Source organism: Homalodisca vitripennis, chromosome 5 (assembly GCF_021130785.1).
Source record: "Homalodisca vitripennis isolate AUS2020 chromosome 5, UT_GWSS_2.1, whole genome shotgun sequence".
Taxonomy (NCBI): domain Eukaryota; kingdom Metazoa; phylum Arthropoda; class Insecta; order Hemiptera; family Cicadellidae; genus Homalodisca; species Homalodisca vitripennis.
Genome location: NC_060211.1, coordinates 102903724 through 102927263, shown reverse-complemented (window position 1 = coordinate 102927263; position 23540 = coordinate 102903724). Strand labels below are relative to the sequence as shown.

The 23540-nt window shown below is 32.3% G+C and overlaps 2 protein-coding genes across 5 annotated transcripts in view; one reads left to right on the top strand and one right to left on the bottom strand.

Moving 5' to 3' along the window:
• LOC124362600 (rho GTPase-activating protein 12-like) overlaps positions 1-3284 on the bottom strand; it is a 59661-nt gene extending 56377 nt beyond the window's left edge. Inside the window, exon 1 of the mRNA XM_046817245.1 lies at positions 3095-3284. The gene's annotated coding sequence lies outside the window, so the exon portion shown is untranslated. The remainder of the gene's footprint in view (positions 1-3094) is intronic.
• LOC124362601 (trichohyalin-like) overlaps positions 1-23540 on the top strand; it is a 49920-nt gene that overhangs the window by 3704 nt on the left and 22676 nt on the right. The window contains exons 1-2 of one of the 4 annotated variants that reach the window (XM_046817248.1): positions 14597-14668; positions 22094-22285. The exons of 1 other annotated variant lie outside the window; for it this stretch is intronic. The gene's annotated coding sequence lies outside the window, so the exon portion shown is untranslated. Of the gene's footprint in view, positions 1-14596; positions 14669-22093; positions 22286-23540 lie in introns of those variants that run through there. 2 more of the 4 variants (XM_046817247.1, XM_046817250.1) reach the window with 2 other exon arrangements.

Genomic DNA, 23540 nt, shown 5'->3' with positions numbered 1-23540 from the left:
TTTTTGATGGATGATTTAAGCAAAGGATGGTGAACTCAATCTAACGCTTGAGGTTTGTTTAATTGTCACACACCATAACACTACGGCCTATGACTAAAACTTAGGGCCGGAAGCGGCTTGTCTTTACCCCTTTCCCTCCATGGCCATCGCTTAGGTAGGGTACGATAAGCAGACCCGGTTTTTTATAACAAAGAATGTAATCATCAATACCTAATATTCGCATCTCAAATCCTAGACTATCAATCGATATACAAGTATCTATAGTCCTCAATAACAATCATATGTTTTAAATTAAAATATGAATTTAATATTTACAGTGATCAAACAAATTATTATAACCAAAATTAGGAAAACTTAAGACGACCATATTTGCTCCTCTCACAGTTACAGTTGTTTCTTTCCCACAAATTTCACATAATGGGTTTTTCGGTACAAGTCCAACATGTTGAAGCCACGAAGAACATGTGTTACCATCTTTCAAAGCAATGTCGTGTAGTTTTCTAAGATTGACTGCCATTTTTAATATACAAATGTTACTTATATAAAACTGAAATATTACCTTACTTGCATTATTTTAAACTGTTTACAGCTGCTGATATAAATTATTTACGTTAATTGTTAAAAATAATTAATCAGTATCGATTGATTATATCAATATCGATGGTTATGATTAAATAATATCATTTGCCAATTTCTATACAAAAAACCGGGTCCGCTTATCGTACCCTACCCATTGTTTCAGACAACATTACATGATGAAAGTGCTGACATCGACATTCTTGTTATTTTCCCACTGTAGCCTGTGCTGGTGTGAATGTTAATTCTCGCACTTTTAATTTGTGCTCAGGACTTGCATCCTGAACAGTGACGTCTGGACTGGACTCCAAGCAGCTTTTAGGTCTTTTAATTGTAAAAGTATGTAAGTGTTGGTTAAACTGAATTTGGAAAAGGTATTAGGCCTTAAAATAAACTAAGTACTTGGACCTTTTTGGATTTACCTAGAGGTAGGGGTGGACACAAGTGTAGCATACAGGGTTTCTAAATCTATTATCCGGAGGGGTACAGAATGTAACAAATCATAAATTAATATTGCTTTATTTCAATAAATAGGGAATAATAATTGGAATTTATATTGGTGGTAATTGAAAGAACTATATAATTTGAGACACAAAACGGAGAATGTTTGGAGGTAGCCTTTGAAACGTGGAAAAGGGGTTGGTCATCAAATAACGTACTGCTTGTCAAGCTGGCTTTAGACTGGCTGGCAGAATCGCAAGAGAGAGAGTAAGCACCAACATAACATCAACGGAGTGACTTCAATAAGAGAGCCCCTAGCAGAAAGTTATTAGATGTAGATCCCTAGCAGAAAAATGAGATGGAACGCAACAGATCAGCCCAAATGGTAGAAAATGTCACAATAAAGGCTTATGAGAAAAAGCTTCCTTACAAGCAATAGGCTTAAGAAAGACATGTCTTGGTGGACAAGGAGGCTAGGAATACATAAAAATAAAACAAGAAAGCTCTTCAAACGCACAAATATAGATGAATAGTACCTATATAAAAATATATTATAAAACAAAGTAAAATCATATGTATGGCATTTGAGTAATAGCCGCAAGCACAATGGCGATGTTCGTCTTTTTTTTGTGTCACAAGGTGTCGGACATGTTTATCCTTAGAAATGGTAAAAAGTAACTAAATGTTACACTGTTTTGTTAGTTACATTTTACAAATGGGTAGAGTACGATAAGCGGACCCGGTTTTTATATTGAAAGTTTCAAATGATATTTAATTATTATAAACATTGATATAATCAACCAATAGTAATAATCTGAACAACAAATAAATCATATGCACCAACTGTATACACATGTTCATATTCTAAACACAATTTTTACCTAAAAGTAACTTCTTTTAAACATAAAAGATAACTTAGTTAACTTTAGAGAACTAAACAAAATAACACTTAAAGATGATTTACTTTGACCTGTCACCTGTCTTAATTTTATCGTTTGACTAATGATTATGGTTACTTTATTATTTATAACATTACGTAATTGTTTAATTATTTATATTAATTTGAAACATGTGCCTTAATATAGTATTTTAGATACCTACATTGATATCGATTGATAGTTCGTTATTCGATACATAATATTGTAATAAGCTATATAAAAAATCGGGTCCGCTTATCGTACTCTATCCATTTGTAAAATGTAACTATCAAAACAGTGTAATATATTCTACCCTTATAAATATACATAGCCTAGTTAGATTTTTATTCATCAATAAATTATTACTGTTTAAGATGTAAAAACATACAAACTATTCTGTTATTTTAAATACCTAACATGTAATTTAGTTTCACATTTTAGTTTAAGTAATTTTAGATAATTCATGAATATTGAAGATTTGATACTCATGAAAATCTATATCTATTATAGTAGTGGGCACTTATTATACTGCAGCCTTAAGCTGTTCTGTGCCTACTTATATGTATTTTGTGTGTATATAAGTTACGCATCTAGGTCTAAGAGAAAATTTGTAGTTTTAAACATTTTGATTTTTTTAAGTTGTATATGGCCTATAATCTAATTATCTCTAAATCTAATACATGAACCATATTTTTTCAAAATGTATAGGCTAGGCCTACTACATAAATTCTTAATTTTTTCTCATAGTTGAATACCTTGTTCATAAAGTTACAACTTAATTGTAACCTAATACTATGTTTGTACAAATTGCACAGCTAATATGTACAATACCAAAAACAAACAACAGGATATTAAATAACTAAATATGTCTGGAATTACTTTAATTAAGCTCTAAGGTTAAATTACTTTAACAAGGGCAAGAAGTTCTAAAACTATACGCCCATTTTATACCGAAAATTGTATGGAGTTATTATCCTTTCAAGTTATTTGTACTATCAATTTTCATAGGATAATCTGTTACTTTTTAATTTTTATCTAAAATAACCGTAAAATACGATGTTACAAAATACTGCAAACATGAAAACAACATTATTTGTTGGAACTCGTGTCATTGAAGATATAAAACTATAGTTTTACATTTAAGGTTAAACATAAATTACCTGTCCAATTATGAAATTATTGTAAACAATGTTTAACAAATTTAACCTTGAGATGTACAACAAATATAAGTTTACAGATTTGTTCTAAAATCATAAACAGTCAACAGTGATAATAATAATAAACACAGAAAAAATAGCTTCTGCTACAAATACAAAACAGTGATGACGGATTTGTTACACTTGTACAGTACAGCTGTTTTACTTTTAGAGATTGGCAACACATATGACCACCCACTGAAATAGAAATACTCTTTTTTCATACACACAATCAAATTAAAAAAATAATTACATAACACTATTGCTAGGCTATATGATCTATTGTTTCTTTTATCCACAAGTTTTTTTGTATGTCAAATTATGATTACTGATGAATTATGAATTGATCTTCTTCAAATGATTATTATTCCTCTGAATCTCTTGGTCCTATAAGCATGTTTGGACTCAAATTACAGTCCTGCAGTTTTCAAATTACAAGACCTTGTAATAAACACCGAGATGGCTTCTGTATGTGAATAAGTGATAAGGAACATAGGTATTTTTCCTTTAACAATAGCAATTTTTATATTTATAAGTTTTCAAATTGATTACTGTTATGAAATCTATAAAGATTCTTTAAAACATGCACGGAAAAAGATACTAGTATGTGGTTTCGCTGAAGATGTATGATGCAAAGAATTGTATGCAGTAATCGTATAAAACTGATTAAAATCGCACCAGTTCGTTTATATTTTCCCTGCTCAAACACCTGTTTACATAAAGCGATCAGTACAAAGGTAGATCTGACAATAGCAGTGATAAGGAGCAAGATCTGACAGTTAGCAATCAGTGTTTGGACAGCGATAGTGATTGAGTTATCAGCAATCGATAAGTACCATAGATACATTCTTTTGGGGGGTTTATTAAATTACAGAATTTGTTACTAATCATTAATACTTAGGACTAGGTAAGAAGGTGGTAGGATGGTAGATATTATATACTTAAGTAAAATTGACATAAGTGGCATTAATGGTGAACTAAACATATAATTCCTTTCATAGGCGCAAAAAATGCAACGGAGGCAATAATGTAAATTATTGTCAACTCTATTGGTCTTTGTATTTATTATATTTAGAATCAATAAATTATTTTAATATCATATTTAGATGCTCCTGTAAGCTGGTTTTTATGATCTGTGTTGCCACTGGTAGCATAAAACTATCGTGATTATTAAAATCCCCAATCATTATTAAAATTGCCTAGCTTAGTACATAAGGGGAGAGTATAATTAGTCCAGGATCCAAGAGCTGATGTTCATTGTATAAGCACACAGTCTAGTTTATGAAATCATTTTTCTGTCAACTTATAGATTAATCAGGTTTTGAGTGCTTTTATACCGTGCAAATTAATCTAGGCTCCTAGGCTACAGGGTTTCTCTGCTGAACTTCGGCCACCACAAAATGAACACAAAGGGGTAGATTAATTAAGCTACGAACATTGTCTTTTTATATTACATTATTATCATTAATGTCACTAGTGAGGCGAACTCCGTTTGGGTTATTGATTCTACAGAGGCAAAAAACGTTGTTTAAAATTAAGATCACCTGAAATAAGGATTGCGGTATGTTAATAAAATAAATTCAAAAGATAAAAACGTCAATTTGGCGACTTCTTGCAGAAATAGAGTTGACGCTATGACAGCAATGCTGTGAGGTATGACGGTATTCCAATACGCCTCATTAAAAATATCCTCTTTGCTGTCCTCCCTATTATTACTTTAATCTTCAACACGTCATTAAGAAGCTGTGTTTTCCCTATTAAATGGAAGTCTGCCCTTGTCCTCCCCCTCAACAAGATCTCAGCTCCAGTATCATGCTCGAATTACAGGCCGATAAGTATTCTACCTGCACTATCTAAAGGCCTTGAGAGAATTGTGCACTGTCAAATTACTGAATATCTGACTAGCTATAACATATTAAGTGATTACCAATCTGGTTTTCGCACAAACCATAGTACTGAAACTGCACTGCTAAAGGTAACTGATGACATACGACTCGCCATGGACCATAGATAGGGCACAATTCTTACTCTCTTTGATTTTTCTAAAGCTTTTGACAGCGTAAACCACAAATTACTGTTAGCTAAATTAAGGGTAGTAGGGATTTCTGATCATGTTCTTAATTGGCTGAGATCATATCTGTCAGAAAGAAGGCAGTGTGTCAAGGTTGCTGACATGACTTCGGACTGGGGGTGTGTTACTTGTGGGGTGCCTCAGGGTTCTATCTGGGTCCTCTACTCTTTGTACTGTATGTAAATGACATTCACAGAGTTCTCAAATACTGCAGGTATCACATGTACGCTGATAACCTACAAATCTACTTGCACTTTGACGTTAACACCATTAATGACTGCATCAACAGGATCAATGATGACATTAAAAATATCGTTTTATGGTGTGGAAACCATGGACTTAATAAACCATACAAAAACCAAACCAATACTTATATGCCACACACGTTTACGGAACTTTCTGGACCCGAACTCTATTGAATCCTTAATTATTGACGGAACTACTCTACCATACTACGAAACAGTGAAAACTCTTGGTTTGACATTTAACTCGAATTTAACTTAGACGGAAGCGGTGAGGGATATATGTAAAAGAGTCTTCGCATCTGTCCACTCACTGAGACGCTTACAAAGATTTCTACCTGAACGGATCAAACTACTGGTTGACAAAATCACTATTACTTCCACACTTCAATTACTGCAACTCTGTGATGAATGACATGACGGTAACACTTAGGGAGAAGCTGCAAAGGACTGAAAACTACTGTTTACGTTACGTTTATGATGTGAGACGAGACCAACACATTACACTGTACTATATTCAGGGAAATAATTTTAAATTAAAAGAACAACGATCAATCAAAATACTAAATTTAGTTCATTCAATTTTACAATCTGGATTTCCAAAATATGTTTCAAACTATTTCCAATTTATATCTTATGATAGTGTAAGAAGCACTCGCTCTGGTTCTCGTACCATAAGAATGCCCCAACACACGACTGTAGTATTTGATAAATCTTTTCAAATGATGGGTTGTCGTCTGTGGAACTCACTCCCCCCAGAAATCACTTCCATTGAGGGAGATTGGCGGTTTGTGGCGGCACTGAGACGTTTGTACCATGAACGGTTGGTTGGGGCGGGTCCGTCCTAGGGGTCTGTTGGTGTGGTGCTGGCATTGTGTGTGAGGAGTGTGAGTGAGATAAAACACCATATACAGGGTGATTCAAAACTAAACGGCAATCTCTCGAGAGCTTATTCTATAGCTAAAAACAAGTAAAAAAAGTTCATATAACCATATGCCCGGAAACGCTTCGTTAGCGAGTAACGCCTAGCGAAAGATTTCGCCCGGATTTCAGAACCCTTGGTGAAGTCAGGCCGTATAAAAATGGTAAAGGTAGTTACAAAGATACAAATACGATTGTTTTTTATGTTTTTATATCTGAAAAATTTATTAAAATTCGTCCCAGAGCTGTAAATGCAATACTTTCAGAGATATCTTACGTAAAACACAAGAATTGGTGCAAAGAAATAACACATTTTTGTGTTTAACGTAAGATTACTTCCATAAATGTTAAATAAAGGTCATTTTTTTCTTAAACAGATTTGTAGAACATTTAATTCTGAAAAGATTCATGTGAATTACTTAGGAAAAAAATTAATAATAGGTATTGAAATTTAGCTTTATTTAAAAATAAAACAGACGCACAAAAATGCATATTCTTATCTGCATAAAATATTAACTAATGTTTAGGTTGTGAGTAACAGCTGATCATTTATTCAACACTTTTTATCGTCATATTTTCTTTGCAAAGGTTGGCAATATCAGCTGATCAACAATTAAGTTCATGAAGTAATATTTGAATAACCTTTATGGAGGTTTTTGTATTGTGGCGTGTGAAGATTGTATTTTGTGAGATCCTGTGATTATTTGGAAATATTTTATACAAGTGTATAAAATATTTTATTAAATATTTATTTTTAAAATATTTTATTAAATATTTTTATAAAAGTGTATGTAATTATCTTAGTAAATAATGGCAGATAATGTAAATGGTATGTATTCGTTTGAAGAGTATACGGACATGATACTGATTTACGGCAAAGTTAACAAGAATGGTTTAGCTGCAGTTCAGGAATATCGTGATACTTTTCCACATCGAAGAACACCTGATCGCAAAACATTTGAAGCTGTGGAGAGACGACTTAGAGAAACTGGTAGCTTTAAACCGAAGCGAATAGATACTGGTCGTCAACGTAGCGCAAGGAACTATAATAATGAACAAGCAATAATAAATGCTGTAGAATTATCACCAACCACAAGCACCAGACGATTATCACGTCAGTTAAATATTTGCCAGTCAAGCGTATGGCGGACACTTCATGAAGCACAGTTGTACCCATTCCATATAACACGTGTTCAAGACTTATTACCGCAAGATCTTAATAAACGGAAGATGTTCTGCCGCTGGTTAAGAAGAAATTGTTTACGACATCAGTATTTTCTTCGGCGTATTCTCGTTACTGATGAATCCTGTTTTACTAGAAATGGAATTGTAAATTTTCGTAATACCCATACTTGGGCGTACGACAACCCACATGAAACTGCGACGAGGCATTTTCAACATACATTTTCAGTCAATGTATGGCTTGGTGTTCTGGGTGATAATTTGATTGGTCCATTTTTCCTCCCTAATCGACTTAATGGAGTAGCGTACTTAAATTTTTTAAGAACAAACCTGCCTACCCTCTTGGAAGATATTCCTGTTCAAAACAGAATAAATGCATGGTTTATGCACGACGGAGCACCTCCACATTTTTCTAATGATGTGAAAAACTATTTAAATGATACATACGGTAGACAATGGATTGGTCGAAATGGACCAGTAAAATGGCCACCACGTTCTCCTGACCTCACGCCAGCAGACTTTTTCTTATGGGGTTGGATGAAGTCAATTGTTTATTCAAAACGGATTAACACCATAGAGGAGTTACGTAATCGCATTACAGAGGCGGCAGAAACTACCAAGAATGCTCCAAACGTTATGAAACGCGCTAGAAAAGAGTGGATTCGTCGTGCGAAAACGTGCATTGCTAACAACGGAGGACACTTTGAGCAACTATTATAGGTGATTATTACAGTTTTATAAAGGTAAATACATTTTATGTTAATGTTCAGTCTAGAATAAATGATCAGCTGTTACTCACAACCTAAACATTAGTTAATATTTTATGCAGATAAGAATATGCATTTTTGTGCGTCTGTTTTATTTTTAAATAAAGCTAAATTTCAATACCTATTATTAATTTTTTTCCTAAGTAATTCACATGAATCTTTTCAGAATTAAATGTTCTACAAATCTGTTTAAGAAAAAAATGACCTTTATTTAACATTTATGGAAGTAATCTTACGTTAAACACAAAAATGTGTTATTTCTTTGCACCAATTCTTGTGTTTTACGTAAGATATCTCTGAAAGTATTGCATTTACAGCTCTGGGACGAATTTTAATAAATTTTTCAGATATAAAAACATAAAAAACAATCGTATTTGTATCTTTGTAACTACCTTTACCATTTTTATACGGCCTGACTTCACCAAGGGTTCTGAAATCCGGGCGAAATCTTTCGCTAGGCGTTACTCGCTAACGAAGCGTTTCCGGGCATATGGTTATATGAACTTTTTTACTTGTTTTTAGCTATAGAATAAGCTCCCGAGAGATTGCCGTTTAGTTTTGAATCACCCTGTATATTATTTATTACAAAAATATTCTTATTATTTATTTATAAATTATTGTTATTAGGTATTATTAATAGTTTTTGGTTCTTATTAAAAATAGTTTTTTTAGAAATATCATATTTATAATTTTTAGTGTTTAGATTAATGTTAATGTCTTTAGTAAAGTAGATCAGTCTTGTCAGTTTGATTCCAGCCGCTTCAATTGAAAAAGCGCTTGTTATATATATACAGGGTGTCAATTAAGTCTGGAACCTCTTTTTTAATTTTTAAACCACAATATAAAAAAATACCAAAGTTCACACGTGCTTACTGGTGATAGTACCGCACATATCTGCCCAATTACCGACCCGATAATCCCTTTGGGGGACGGTCCACAAGGAGTCAGACAAAATTCTTAAATAGCAGCATAGGTTAAGTTTGGTATCAAATTAAAGGTCTTACTTAGCAGAGTACAATGCTGCAAACCGGACTTAAAAAGGTGGATTAATTCAGTAGTTATAGCTATTTGAATTTTAAAACAATTGAACAATGTAAATTATTAAGTATTACAAGTAAACACCAATTTTTAAGTACCTGTGATCAAAGTAAGTGTTCAAAATGTTCCCCTCCCATCATCTGACAATGTAGTAATCGAAGCCAGGAATCAATAATTATTACCCATAACACAACTACTGTTAGAATGTGAAAGTGGCAGATTGAGTCATACACAGCATCCACATGAACTTTACGTTTGGGCAGGTATTATAGGAAATCAAATTATGGGCCCATTATTTATCAATGGTAATTGTCGACCAAGAGCAGCAGGAATGTAGTGCAGGAATTATTTCATTTTGGAGCATTGCTAGATACGAGTCACCATTTAAATTACCATTGATAAATAATGGGCCCATAATTTGATTTCCTATAATACCTGCCCAAACGTAAAGTTTCTGTGGATGCTGTGTATGACTCAATCTGCCACTTTCACATTCTAACAGTAGTTGTGTTATGGGTAATAATTATTGATTCCTGGCTTCGATTACTACATTGTCAGATGATGGGAGGGGAACATTTTAAACACTTACTTTGATCACAGGTACTTAAAAATTGGTGTTTACTTGTAATACTTAATAATTTACATTGTTCAATTGTTTTAAAATTCAAATAGCTATAACTACTGAATGAATCCACCTTTTGGAGTCCGGTTTGCGGCATTGTACTCTGCTAAGTAAGATCTTTAATTTGATACCAAACTTGACCTATGCTGCTATTTAAGAATTTTGTCTGACTCCTTGTGGACCGTCCCCCAAAGGGATTATCCGGTCGGTAATTGGGCAGATGTGTGCGTTACTATCACCAGTAAGCACGTGTGAACTTTGGTATTTCTTTCTATTATGGTTCAAAAATTAAAAAAGAGGTTCCAGACTTAATTGACACCCTGTATATATAGGCCTCTATATATAAATATAAATATATATATGTATATATACCCATGTCGTATATATATATATATATATATATATATATATATATATATATACGACATGGGTCTTGCCACAATAATTAACAAATACGGGTGTCCGTATTTTTGTATGGACATTTAGGGGAGTTTACAGAAGATTTTTGTATTTCCAAACAACTGGCATCGAGTACATTGAGGTATATCTCGACATTTTCTTTTCACTTCATCACTTAAAACATAGCAACACAACCTGGTCAGTGTATATATTTCTTTTGTTTCCTCAAGAAACCGTGCACAGTGGGGATGCCATTTTATCTTTATTCACAGGATAAATTATATTTTTTATTGGTAATCCAATAAATATTCTAATTTTGGTTGAATTGTTTTATCAGAGAGAGAGGGTAAATGGCGTTCTTTAATACTATATCAAGTTTCTTATCTATTCTTATTCCATGTTTCGAAATCGTGATATTTAATTTTCAAGTTGTCATAAAAAGCAATAACATTTCCAGAGTCTTATATACTTTAAAGATTTACTCTAAGAATCCTAGCGTACTTTTTACTAGCGTTGTTTTAATATACCGAACTATTTCTTGTTGTTCGCATCGTGAAGAAATATACGTTGAAGCTTTACCGCTTAAAATTGGTATTATGAGTGCGGCGTTGTTAAGCATTTTAACATTTGCTGTATTTTCATTTACTGCAGCGTAATTATGTTCTGATATGAAAAATTTATTTTATCTACACAGTTGATCAGCGTCCAGAACATTTTTTTGGGTTGAACAATAATATTTGAACTTGTCAATTTTCGTTTTGTTTGAGTCACGAATCCATCTCCTTTACTCTTAAAATTATTCACGTTTTAACAGTGATGTATCAGCACTGATAGTTAACGGTTTGCTGTTCGATGTTGACATTTTACAAAACACAGGAGATCCGAGGTTATGTTTATGTTTGAACAATGATGGTTTAACACATTTTACAACTATAATATATATAAAAATGTGAAGTTGTCAGTACTTAAAAAGAGAGTCAAAGTATATCACTACACGCAAAAAACGATAAACCAACACAATTACTTATTAAAGTAAGTATTTCCACTAAACATTTATTCTTACTATGTAACATCAATAGTAAGCCTATTAGCAAGTGAATTACTTATTGATATACATATTATTCCGTTTCATGTCTCAAGACGTGTTGTCATGAAGTGGAAAACACGTTTAATTAGTAAGATTCTAAATTTCACAAGTTTCCAAAAGTTTAGAAAAATGTTAAAAATGAGTCGTCCCTTACAACCAACCTAATGAAGAAGTAAAAGCTACTGTAACAAAGTAGCAAAGCAACATATTTAACAAAACTTGCGGAGTGTATCTTGATAGCAATAATCTTCTCGAATATGTGTTCAGTTTTGCTGTTAGAATGTGGAAGATAACTGATAGGTGATTTTACAATAAGACAAAAAGTATATTTCTACTCTATTTCTAAATATATTTTTCCGAATTAAAACAGATAAGTGGTACTGGAAGGGAAACAATATTATTAAGGTAAACTACAGAGAACTGGAACTCTTCGGTATGAGGAAGTTGCGTGGCTGTGAGGATTATATTGATTAGAATTGACGTAACAGTTTAAAGTGCTAAGTAAATCAATGAACCAGTTGGAAATAGTTCAGAGTTCAGTATTTTTCTTGATTCCGAAACCACGTAAAATAAATACAAAAGAGTAGGGTATATTACACATTGTGTATCTAATACAATCTATGGAATGATAATCCAAACTTAAATTGTGGACAAAATACACTGTGTATAAATAAAGAATTTAAGCAAAATTAATACCTTGCTAGAGTGATCGTCAAAGAAGATGAAATAATCATTGGATACAAGAACATTTCTTTCGATACCAAGGAAGTAGTACCTATTATCGACAGGCAAAGGATAAGTACCGAAAGTACTTTGGAATCGAATCAAAAGTATCAATACAAAAAGGAAGTATTTCCTAATATTGTGACGTTATGTTTCAATAGACGAATCATTCAACGAAGGTAAAGGAATTATCTATTACATAGGATTTCTTATTTTTACATCTGCACTGAGAGCCATCTCTTACACTTAGTCTGAGAAAACCCTTTTAAAATGTGGATATAAAATAAGAAATATACCGGTACCGATACATTTTTAAATTGCTATTAATAACAAAATAAAATTGGCATGTATGAATGATTGAGGCGTATAAATGCGAGAAGCACTAAATGTTTAAAGTTATTTTGGAAGAATCAAATTTTTAAAACAAGAGTCTCAAATATAAAAAACGATTAAACAATTTTACAGAAATCGACCTAACTACATAAAACGATTAACATTCAATACAAGACACAAACCATTGCATTCTTTATCAGGATATGCCAACTCTAAAAGAGAATCATAAACAGTGAGTGCCTCAAAATCTTGATTCTATATTGAGTTTTATGATTTCAAAATTAATTTGATTTAAATATATACTGTACTAAAACTTAGATAAAGTTGAATTATTTCACAAACCTAAGGAGTGACAACATGTAGGAAAAATGTTTATTATTGGCCAAGTGTAAGTCAAAATGGCAATAAATTAAAGTATTTTAATAGGGAATCCAAATATAATAATACACATTTTCGTAAGTCAAATACACATGACAAACTAGTCTAGTACAGAAAAATTATACAAAGTGCGTTATCATTAAATTTACTGTTTTGAAAAATTGAATTATTTTTTAATTAGTATTATTTTGTGATTTCTAATATTAATTTCTAAATAAAATACAAATTTTTTTTCAATGTTTAACATTGTTTTAAAAACTACTCGTATATCAAATGAAAGTAATTAATTTTCTATGTTAATTTTTATAATCTACAACAGTAAGTGTCTCTATACATGACAGGTCCTAAAGTTGCGAGGGGTTCAGTTTTCCTGTAATACTATAGCTTGAAATAAGGAAAATATAAAACTGCAGGATTGTTTACGTAAAGTACTAGTGAAGTATAAAGCGAAGTTTTATTTCTATTCCAGCCTGCAGATGAAAGACGTGGTAATTAAACTCCACCACAAAATCTGAACGGCCACTTTACTGATCGATTCAGTATAAACACTCCCTGTTTTACAGCGACGTGCAAAATGCTCAGTGAATCTCATTCTTGAATGTAATAAACAAGTTTTATTGTACAAGGTTAATAATAAAATATTGTTTAATCATTAGTTATTTCATAGTATTTTAATTGTGGTACTAAACATTGAAGTTGTTTTAAAATTCAAAATATTGAGAATATTTGGGCCACACTTTCAACTATATATCATATTAGTGGTGTGATTGGATTTTAGTTTAAAAGAAACATTATATTACAAATCAAGAATGAGCATGTTTGTGCTGGTGTGGTAGAGTTGTTTTGACAGAATGCCTTAAACATTTTAAACTCTAGTAAGTGTGTGTGTGTGTGTGTGTGTGTGTGTGTGTGTGTGTGTGTGTGTGTGTGTGTGTGTGTGACAAAAATTTAAAAAACCTAAATTTAAGAAATAGGTATTCAAAAAGAATTTACAAGTTATGCGTAAAGTACGAATATAAAAAGAAAAGGTTGTATATCCTATAAATCAACAACACTATTTTAAAATACCCAACACAAATTAAAGTATATAATATTTGACGGTTGGAAAGCCTAGAAGTTCCAACAAACTTATTATAACGTCCATAGTAGATAAATAGTAGAGTTTCAGCTTCTTGTTCCACGAATCCGGGTTCTAATTCTGGTATGGGCATGGCATTTTCGTTCGGAAACAAAATAATAATCTGAGTGTAATCTAAATTAATTAGTTCCGGACCAGAGCTCATAACATCCATCCACATGTAAAAAGTTACGACAGTCACAATGAGGGCTGGGTATTGAGGCAAAGTTTATTATTTTAATTAGGCTACTTTAAAACTGAGTTTATGTGTTTTTCCATGAGATAACACGTTTTCGTAGTTAAGCATATAACATTATAGGACTGCTCACTTCTTATAAGAGTAATCGGTACCATCATAAAATAATAATGTTTCATGAAAAGTACGCCAAAGTACAGGACTAAGTACGAGTGGTAACAATATTAAGGACATGTTGGTAAAGTAAATATATTTAAACTAAACTTATTACTACGCTACGTTTTACTGGTGAAAGTTTTATCTGAAAGTGTTTAGATTACTGAAAATTGGATTGAATGTTATTATTAGTAGGCTATTAGCGGTCGAGGGTATTGATCTTGCGCCCGACGACCCGTTTCACCTGACATCAGACTTCCTCAAACTCTAGTCTCTACTGGATACGTCAAACAACAGTATCTCAAGGTAACGTTTCTACGCTATATTTAGAATGGATATTATATCTGATCTGTATTGCTCTGCCAATCAATCACATATGCATATTTCTAAACTGATACTATGATTAATCACTGTATTTCGTGTTTAATATATCAAGCGTTACGTCATTTTTAAACGATTGCAACATCATCATTAAGTATATATAATTGGGTTGAATATGAAATTAGATTCAACATTGTTGTGTCTCTAATTTAAAACTAAAGAACTGATAATATACAACTAAAAATTTCTTTGAAACTCAACTTGGTAAAAAGTTATTCCAAATAAATATTGTTTAGTATTGGTGATGTAGATAAATTAAAACACAATGTTTACTAACCTAAATTATTTAAAGTTAAAGTAGCAGTTTTAGTTACGTAACTTTATAATTTAACTAAAATTCATAATAAAACGTCAATAATGTTTGGTAAACTTTAATATTGTACAAAATGAAAATTAAATCTTCAATTTTCAAATAATATTATTTAATTTAATACGAACTGTTTTTCTCTTTAACTGTCAAGTATAAATCCATACTTCTTTGACATGTTTGGATTGCTTTTTCCTAGAAATCTTTAACTTAAATTGGTTTAGTTATAGCGTTGTAATTTTAATTAATTAAAACTTGTCCTACGGTTATAAAAGCAATCATATTTATCTACTCGTAATTAAAAAATGATAACCGTATTTAGTTTTGTTTCTACAAAACAACAACAAAGCAACACACAAACTACTTTTAAAATTATTAAATAATTAATATTTATATCACATTATTTTATAAAACGTTTACGCAACTTAAAGTTGTTTTGAAACCGCTGATATATTATCATTTTAGTCATTTAATTCGATTCTATCACGATATTTAAAACTATTTTGTATGCACAATGAAAAACTTTAAAAAAAATTTAAACCACACAACACATTTTACCGGACGGCGTTCCGCAATGCCTGACGGAGCGTCAAAAATAATCTTGAGATAATTGCCTTAAAAGTGCTCTCTCTATTAAAAAACATTAAACCTCAGTGAACCGTTTATAAGCAGTCGTTTAGATAAAATCTTCTTTTAAAGCCATTATTATATTTCTTTTATTATTGCGTATTTTAAACGTGTAACATTAAGAAACAAAGCAGACACTATAATAAATAATTGGTCTAGTTATGGTTTTGTGGGGAAAGTAATATGTTTTGTTATGCAAAGGTACTGTATAACGCTTGTCTCTTAGTCGCAATAGTTTACTTTTACTTGGAAAACAAAAATGTTCACTACAGCAATGTTATATTTATCTGAGATTCAACCTTTTACCTGACACAAAAAAAACACCAGTTGTTTAAGATAATTTTGTAATAAATATTGTACGTTTTTATTGTAAATACTAAACATTCACAAAATCAATTAATGTATTTATTTCTGTGTCAAAAATAATTCAAGAAAGATTCTTGCAAATTATAAATAGTTATTAAATTGTTAGTATTACTTAAAAACGTACCCTTTTGTGGCGGAGACAGATTTGAACATTTTCCGCCCCTGGGCTATCCACAATTTGCCCCCCTCCCCCACCAACCATGTAGGCACCTCAACTTCAAACGATCCCTTCAAGTCCCAGAGGCCCAGAGCTATCGGCTGACTTCTCGGCGAATACTGTTGCGTCTCGAAACATACCGTACCACATTTCATTAATATTAGGACTACGAAATAAACTGAATATATTAAGCGAATGATTGTTTAAACAATTCCAATTTACAAATTGTTATGTTTAAAAATGTATTACAAGTAATTTTTTAATTTATTTTTAACTTTTTGGATAATTTATTATTATTTTATAACGAAAATTTGCCGCCCCCTGAATTCTGCCGCCCTGGGCTAACCCATTCAGCCCATATGTAAATCCAGCCCTGTTTTGTAGCATAAGACTGTTTGAGTACATTCCTTTTCTATTTCAACAGTATTCAGTAATCAGTTTCATAATAACAATAATCAAAGGCATTCATTTTTCTGTCAAAGCTGTTTTGTATTTAGACACATAAATAAATTATACGGTTCGAAGAGCAAAAATGATTGCTGTTTACACGGTTAGGACAAACTGACTGCACTAGACTAAATATAACACAATATACAAAAATTACGTAATAAAGTAGGTTACTCCAAGGGTTGGGAGGTTGTATATTAATGATGGAAGTGACTGCTACTTTCGGTTGGATGTATCACTGTTACTCAGAACGGCTCACATTAGGTATGCTTAAAAAACAACAAACTTTTTTTTTTTTTTTTTTTTTTTTTTTTTTTTTTTTTTTTTTTTTTTTTTTGCAACCGTTGTGGAGGCTAAACGATTGTGTTACTGAACAGTTGTGTAAACCATGCAGTCGAATAGTTGTTAACTAAACTAGACGACGTGAAATACTGACAACGAAAATTGTGCTTCTGGTCAGCGACTATTGGGTGAAATTACCGATTTGAAAATGACTGATCGACTGCTAACTAGTTGATCGTTGTCTGAACAATAAAACATTTAATTTGATTTTGACTGAATCGTTGTGCCTGCTGTCCGTTACGGCAGCACAACGATTTTTAAACTAAAGTTCACATAATCAAAATATTCAGAGATAAATGCATTAATTACGCTTTAAATGTGAAACCGTTTGTTTATAAAACTTATTTACTTTAGTTAAAATTATCTCTTTTACGTACTGTTAAAAATAGGGGCAATTTAGTTAGTGAGAATATTTTTAAAAGTAGATTTTTGTCATCCAAATTGTGGGAAGGCAGTGCGAATAAATTAATGGCTCATATTAGTTCTCAACATTAAAAATTCGACTAATTTTTCTTTGTGTTCTTGTGAGTTTCTAATGTGTTTGTTATTAAGGTTTAAAAGTGAGAGTGTTTTCATAAACAGCTGTTATGCAAAATATATATTTTATGTAATATATATGTTATGTTATGCAATATATTAATAATGCAAAAGAATCAAATACAACTGAACAAATAGCTCAAATATTACGCAGAATCAATGACTACAAGGTTGACAATAACATATCTAGCAGTAGTTGTTTAAATAGATAAACACTGTTAAACAGTTTAGTACAATGTACAACCAAAACGCTGTAGCACCATAAAAGTTTTTGAGTAGACTGTTAAGGTAGTCATTGTCCTAGCAGATGTGTACAACAGTTGTCCACACACAACTAGTTGTGCTGAATGGAGCATTTGTACCCAACCCTATAATCCATGGAAACAGTTCACAGCGATAAATACTGTTCACAAATCGCTTATACTATGCGTAATTAAGTCCATGAATGCAGCGTAGACGGGATGAAAGTACCATATCCAGATACGGTGACAAACAAATACGGCACAATGAGGAGGAAAATTGTGCACACAACGTGGCCAAAGCGGAAGAGAAATTATTAACCTCCAATACTAGACCAAGAGTTACAATGAGGTAACCTGCGTCAGCTGCTCCACACGGTTAAAAAGTGGCATAGCTACAAAGGAGTATATGAGTTTATGCTCAGAGCTGATTTATTTGGCCTATGTATATATAGGTATTAGACTGACCATTAACAATATATTTCAATTTAGTAGATCACTGTGATTTCAGGCGTTAATTACAGCCGAAAAATCGGTTTCTAATGAAGAATATCATCCTCGTTTGCATTTTTGTACCTCCATCTCATGTTTAACTACACGAAAATCAGTTTTCATGAAAAGGTTTATCTTTGTGCATCTTTCTCTCTGGTCTTCAACCAGCTGACTTTTCCTTTGTTAATATCTTTCTTTTTGTTTGCCCTCAATGACATTGTAAGCCTTGTATTCCTACAAAATCGTCTTTCTCCATTGGAATTTTAACGCAAACTCAATTACTGAAATCAGTGTGATTCAGTAAGAAATTATGATAACGCGAACTACAGCATACTTATCTCTTCCAGAGTCAGATGGTTCTTCAAAACTGTTTTGGGAAGAACAATTTCTATATTACGATTTCTCCCAGACCAGATATCAATTATAACAATCATGTCTTCCTTTGGAGGATTTAAAAGTTTCTTTGAAATTTTAATTAAGTACCTTTTTCTACTGTGGGGCCTAACATTTATATAAAAGTTTTCTTTCAAAGTAACCAATGTTTGAAGGCAATTTAAGTAGCGGTAATGTTTTCTACAGGTAAAAACAAAATACTTGAAGGTGATCTATTTAAGACCTTTCATATCTGCTTTCTCATGCCTTTAGCTTCGTCTATCTCATTCAGATGGAGGTTGGTACTGTAATGAATAACTAAATGTTACTATATTTCGCTTAGACTAGTGACACAACCAACATAAAATTAGTTTTTGGGATAAAAAGGAATCTATAGTAAGATTTCTATAGCAACCACTCCTAAGAGACGTATAAGAGAAGGTTTGACTATTCTCTTTCAATGTTTCTCCGCTAGACATCGCATTTACCTCAATTTTTTAGTAATGGCATTTGATTTATTAATCCAAAACGGCGTCCTTACTCGAAAAAAGATAAGTTAGTCTTATTAAGTTTATATCCTTTATAATATTCTTTATAAAATAAGTATCCATGCCATTTCCTAACTAGTAATCGACATTATTGAAATTTAAAACATACTTACTACTAGTACCTAAGTAGTGATAAACAATTGGAATTAATGAGAATATAAATGTGTGCGTGTTTAATCTATTTTTCACATTGTATTAAAAGTAAAACTAAAAATTAATTGATCAATTCACATCTAAATTAATAATTGTGTAATGGATTATGATGAATTGACAAAAAACCAATTGCACATGAATGATTAATCATTGTTGTTCTTCTAAAACAAAAACAGGACGACAAATTTGTATCCCAGCACGCTTAAGGTCATCGACCAAATGTTTAATAATGTTATTCACTGGTATTTTAAAAGTACCTGAAGTTACAGAAAAAATTATTTAGAAAGTTAAGAACAGATTAGTATTAAATCTAAAATACTCTTTGGTGTAAATAAAAGATAAATTGTATTCATTACGAATTCACGTTTTGTGTCTGAATCATATTTGTTTCATTATTCTTCTTTTATCTTTCTCGGTTCATGAATATACTCGTTATTTCTCTTAGATTTCAATCATATATTCTTAAATTTCTGTTTTTTTTAGTTCTTAAATATTAGTTTTCTTAGACATTTCTAGACAATAAACCAACTTTTCAAATATAGGGGTATCATTGAAACAACGGACACCGCATGAGTTTAAATAGTTTTTGGTTATTAGTATCCGTATGAAAGTTCGTGTGTTAACCAGATTAAGCTCCAAAATCCACATTTCACTAATATATTGAAAATAAAAGAAACAGTAATTTTAAAATGTAATAAAGTCTACTTCTAGCACATGTCTATATAATATATTTACGTTAAAGCAGATTTACGTGTTGCGAGTCTGCTCACGACATACTTGTGCGGGTCAACGTCAATCTCTTTAGAATACCGGACGCGGGCATCTCTTTCCGCGCGCTTGCGAGTTTCATATCTCACGCAATGGTTTAAAATTCACAACTTACATACAGCTGGTGTCGTAAGCATGTCCAACGAAATTGCCACCGATGTCCTTTGGCACTGATACTAGATCAACCATTATTATTTTTACGCACAAAGTATGTTTTTACATAGAAACTACATAGTTTTCGTCATATCACTCACATTAAACTGATAAACACATGAATATAATCAATTTTACTTTTTTATAGAGTTTTGTTTATATCTACTGTTAGCAGTCTATTCGTAGGAAGGCGCTCAATGATTGGTGTTTAGTGTAGTTACCGTCTATTCCGAGTTTGTATTTCTTACTTTGCTCCGTACATCGCGTTGCTCCATATATGGAAACTGCGACCACTTCGACTCATATGGCCATTACTCCTGGTGTTTGGTGGACTGTGTTTTCGTACAAGTGCTAGAAGTTCTGTAAAACTTCATTTTTGTTGAAAAACCAATTCAATATTCATTGGCTGAGCATTAGCGAAACCACACGTGGGTCTGAAAAATTTTCATTTATGTCTGTCTGTCCGCATTAAATCTCGAAAACGAACTGGCCTAACTCGAAATTAGCTTTACATTTGGCATGGAACTTCATCTCTATCGATTATGATATATATCACTCTGGGATTTGTTTGAGCGTTAGCGAATATTTTTACATTAATCTTATAGGTATACATGGTTGCAACGAGAAAATAGGAAAATAATAAATTTGTAAACAAGCTCAATACACCCATAAGAAATTTACACATGTGACACAATAATACATGTAGCCTAACTATCCCAACACATACAGCACTATTTTATGGTGACTTGATATGTAGACTTTTATTGTTTATACACTCCTAATATGAAACTCAATTTAATGAACAAAAATGTGAATGTGTCATGTGGTAAGATATCTCGAGAAAGAATTCATTTATACACCTTAAATGTTGCATGAAACTTCATTTTTTACATAGGCAATAGTGTAAAAGTCCTATGATGTTTGTTACATATCTAACCATTTAACTTGAATGACCGTCGTTGAGTGTCATTCAACACTCAGTAGGTGACACAACTTCTCTTTTGTTTGCCGGATGTTGTAAAGACGTTCTGATTATGATTATCTCTTGTTCTATCTTTCAATAATGAAATTAGCAATGGACTTGACATTTCTTATTGAATGTCAGCAAAGCCGCGACAGGTAGTGTGTAATATCCTACTTTGTTTTACAATAGTCTTATGGGTAACCATGATTGCAACGGAAAATAGTAGAATAAATAAATTTGTAAATAAACTGAATACAAGCATATGAGATTTTAATATGTGACATATTAAAATACGTAGCTTGTTTGTACAGTATAAATAAAAATAATAGAGTTGAAACTCAATACTAAAAGTCGGTGACATGATTTGATTTCAGCACACTATTACGTTGTACCCTTAGCTCATGGAAACTTCTTTTATTATTTTAACAATGCTATAAAACCTAACTTAATTAACAAAAAATTGAATGTATTATGTGGCAAGATATTTCAAGAGGTTTCATCTGTACACAAATTTACTATAAAACTTCATTTCTATATAGACAAAAATGACTGTGCATGTGATGGTGACTGATGGTGCATGTCCAACCATGGAATTTGTTTGAACGCCAATAAAGACTGACACGATTTCTCTTTTATCTGCCAGGGGTTGTAAGAATTTATTTTATGTACAATTGTCTGTCTGTCCGTCTAACCGCAGGACATCTCGAATATTAAATTAACTATAGATTTGAAGTTTTGTATGCATCCTCAGCAAAGGTTACTTATGTGACAAGCAGTGCAGTACATTCCTACCTTGCAACTTATATAAGTAGCCAATTAAAATGCCTTGTATCATTTAGAGAGATGAAAATGGGCCTAAATCTAAACTCTCTTTTCAGGTGCTGTGCTGGTTCTAGCAGGCAAATATATTTATATTGATGAGGTAATATTCTGAAAAAAGATGACAAGTCAGTAAACACAACAACAAATAACGTGATGATCCTTGTAAAAGAACATACGGTCAGTGAACATGGACTGAACATTTTCGTGGAACATACCAACCACAAGTTTTTACTCATGCTTCAAAAGAAGTAGGTAAAGGGTAAAACATAGAAAAATATATTTTTAACAAACATTTTTCAAAAACTACAAATGGTTTAAGTATTTCTTGGTCTCTTAAGACAAGAAGCTGAGAAATAGCACTTAGTCTAAAAGGGCCTTTGTGCTGCTTTTAGATAGACAGGATGCTATGGACGGCTAAGGTGGGTGGGGAGGGTAGGGGTTGCCTACTGTCAAGATCCATGAGGAAGGACATTGGGCATTAATCTCAGTCATGTCTCCTTGAAGAAGGGGAAGTCAGCTCTGTACCAGCTTCCAGTCAAAGCAGGCAGGGGGGGTGGCATGTCCTCATGTCTAGGCTAGCAACAATTTAACGCTTAGGGACCCCCACTAACTCCAATAGTATTCTCTATAGGACTAGACATCAATCTACCCTTGCATGCAACTTAACATCTCGACATTTGCTGTTACTGATGGCCACTCCTAGACATCCATAAGGTTTGTTTATACTAGTGATAGTACGATAAATCCATAAGGTTGCCCAGATTTAAGCTTCACATCGGTTTTTGCTGTACCCAGTGTGGATTCAAATGGAAAGTATAAACCAGCCAGAAGTGAACCCTCCTAGAGGAAAAGTTTAAAGTTGGTATGGCAAAAGATGATGTCTATTTTAACATGTAGTTGTTCAGAGTATTTAGGTTAATACTTCACTAAATAACACTTCACTTTCTGGATTAGTTGAAAATACTTTAACAAAAACAGGGCTCAGTATCTGTCATAAAGCAAATAAAATGCTCACAGCTCATGAAAAATGTAGGTGCCAATACTGTGTATGGTTGGATGAGAAAATTATAATACTGTTACTAGCTCATCTATCACTGTTATGGTAAGGAAGCTGAAGTAAATGAAATGGGGAGAAATGCCTAGGAAATCGGCTTAGTACAACCAGATAAGACAATGAGAATACCTCTTCTTGTAAATTACACTTGATTTTGTAGTTTAGGTATCTCTGATGTCAAAACAATGCAAAGAAAGAGTTTGTTTTGAGCTTCATCATCATCGACTTTCTTTTACTCTCATCAGACTGATGTGGACTCCAAATTCCAGGAGTCAAGTCTGTGATAGTGTAAGATTTCAAATGCTACCCTAAGTGGAAGGTGAAATAGAGCTAAACTCAACATTTGCATTATGATTGGGATCCAAATTAAGCTCATCCAACAAAACATGTTTTTATTTGGATGATAAAAAATTACACGCAAGGAGTAAGGTATGTAGAATAGTAATATT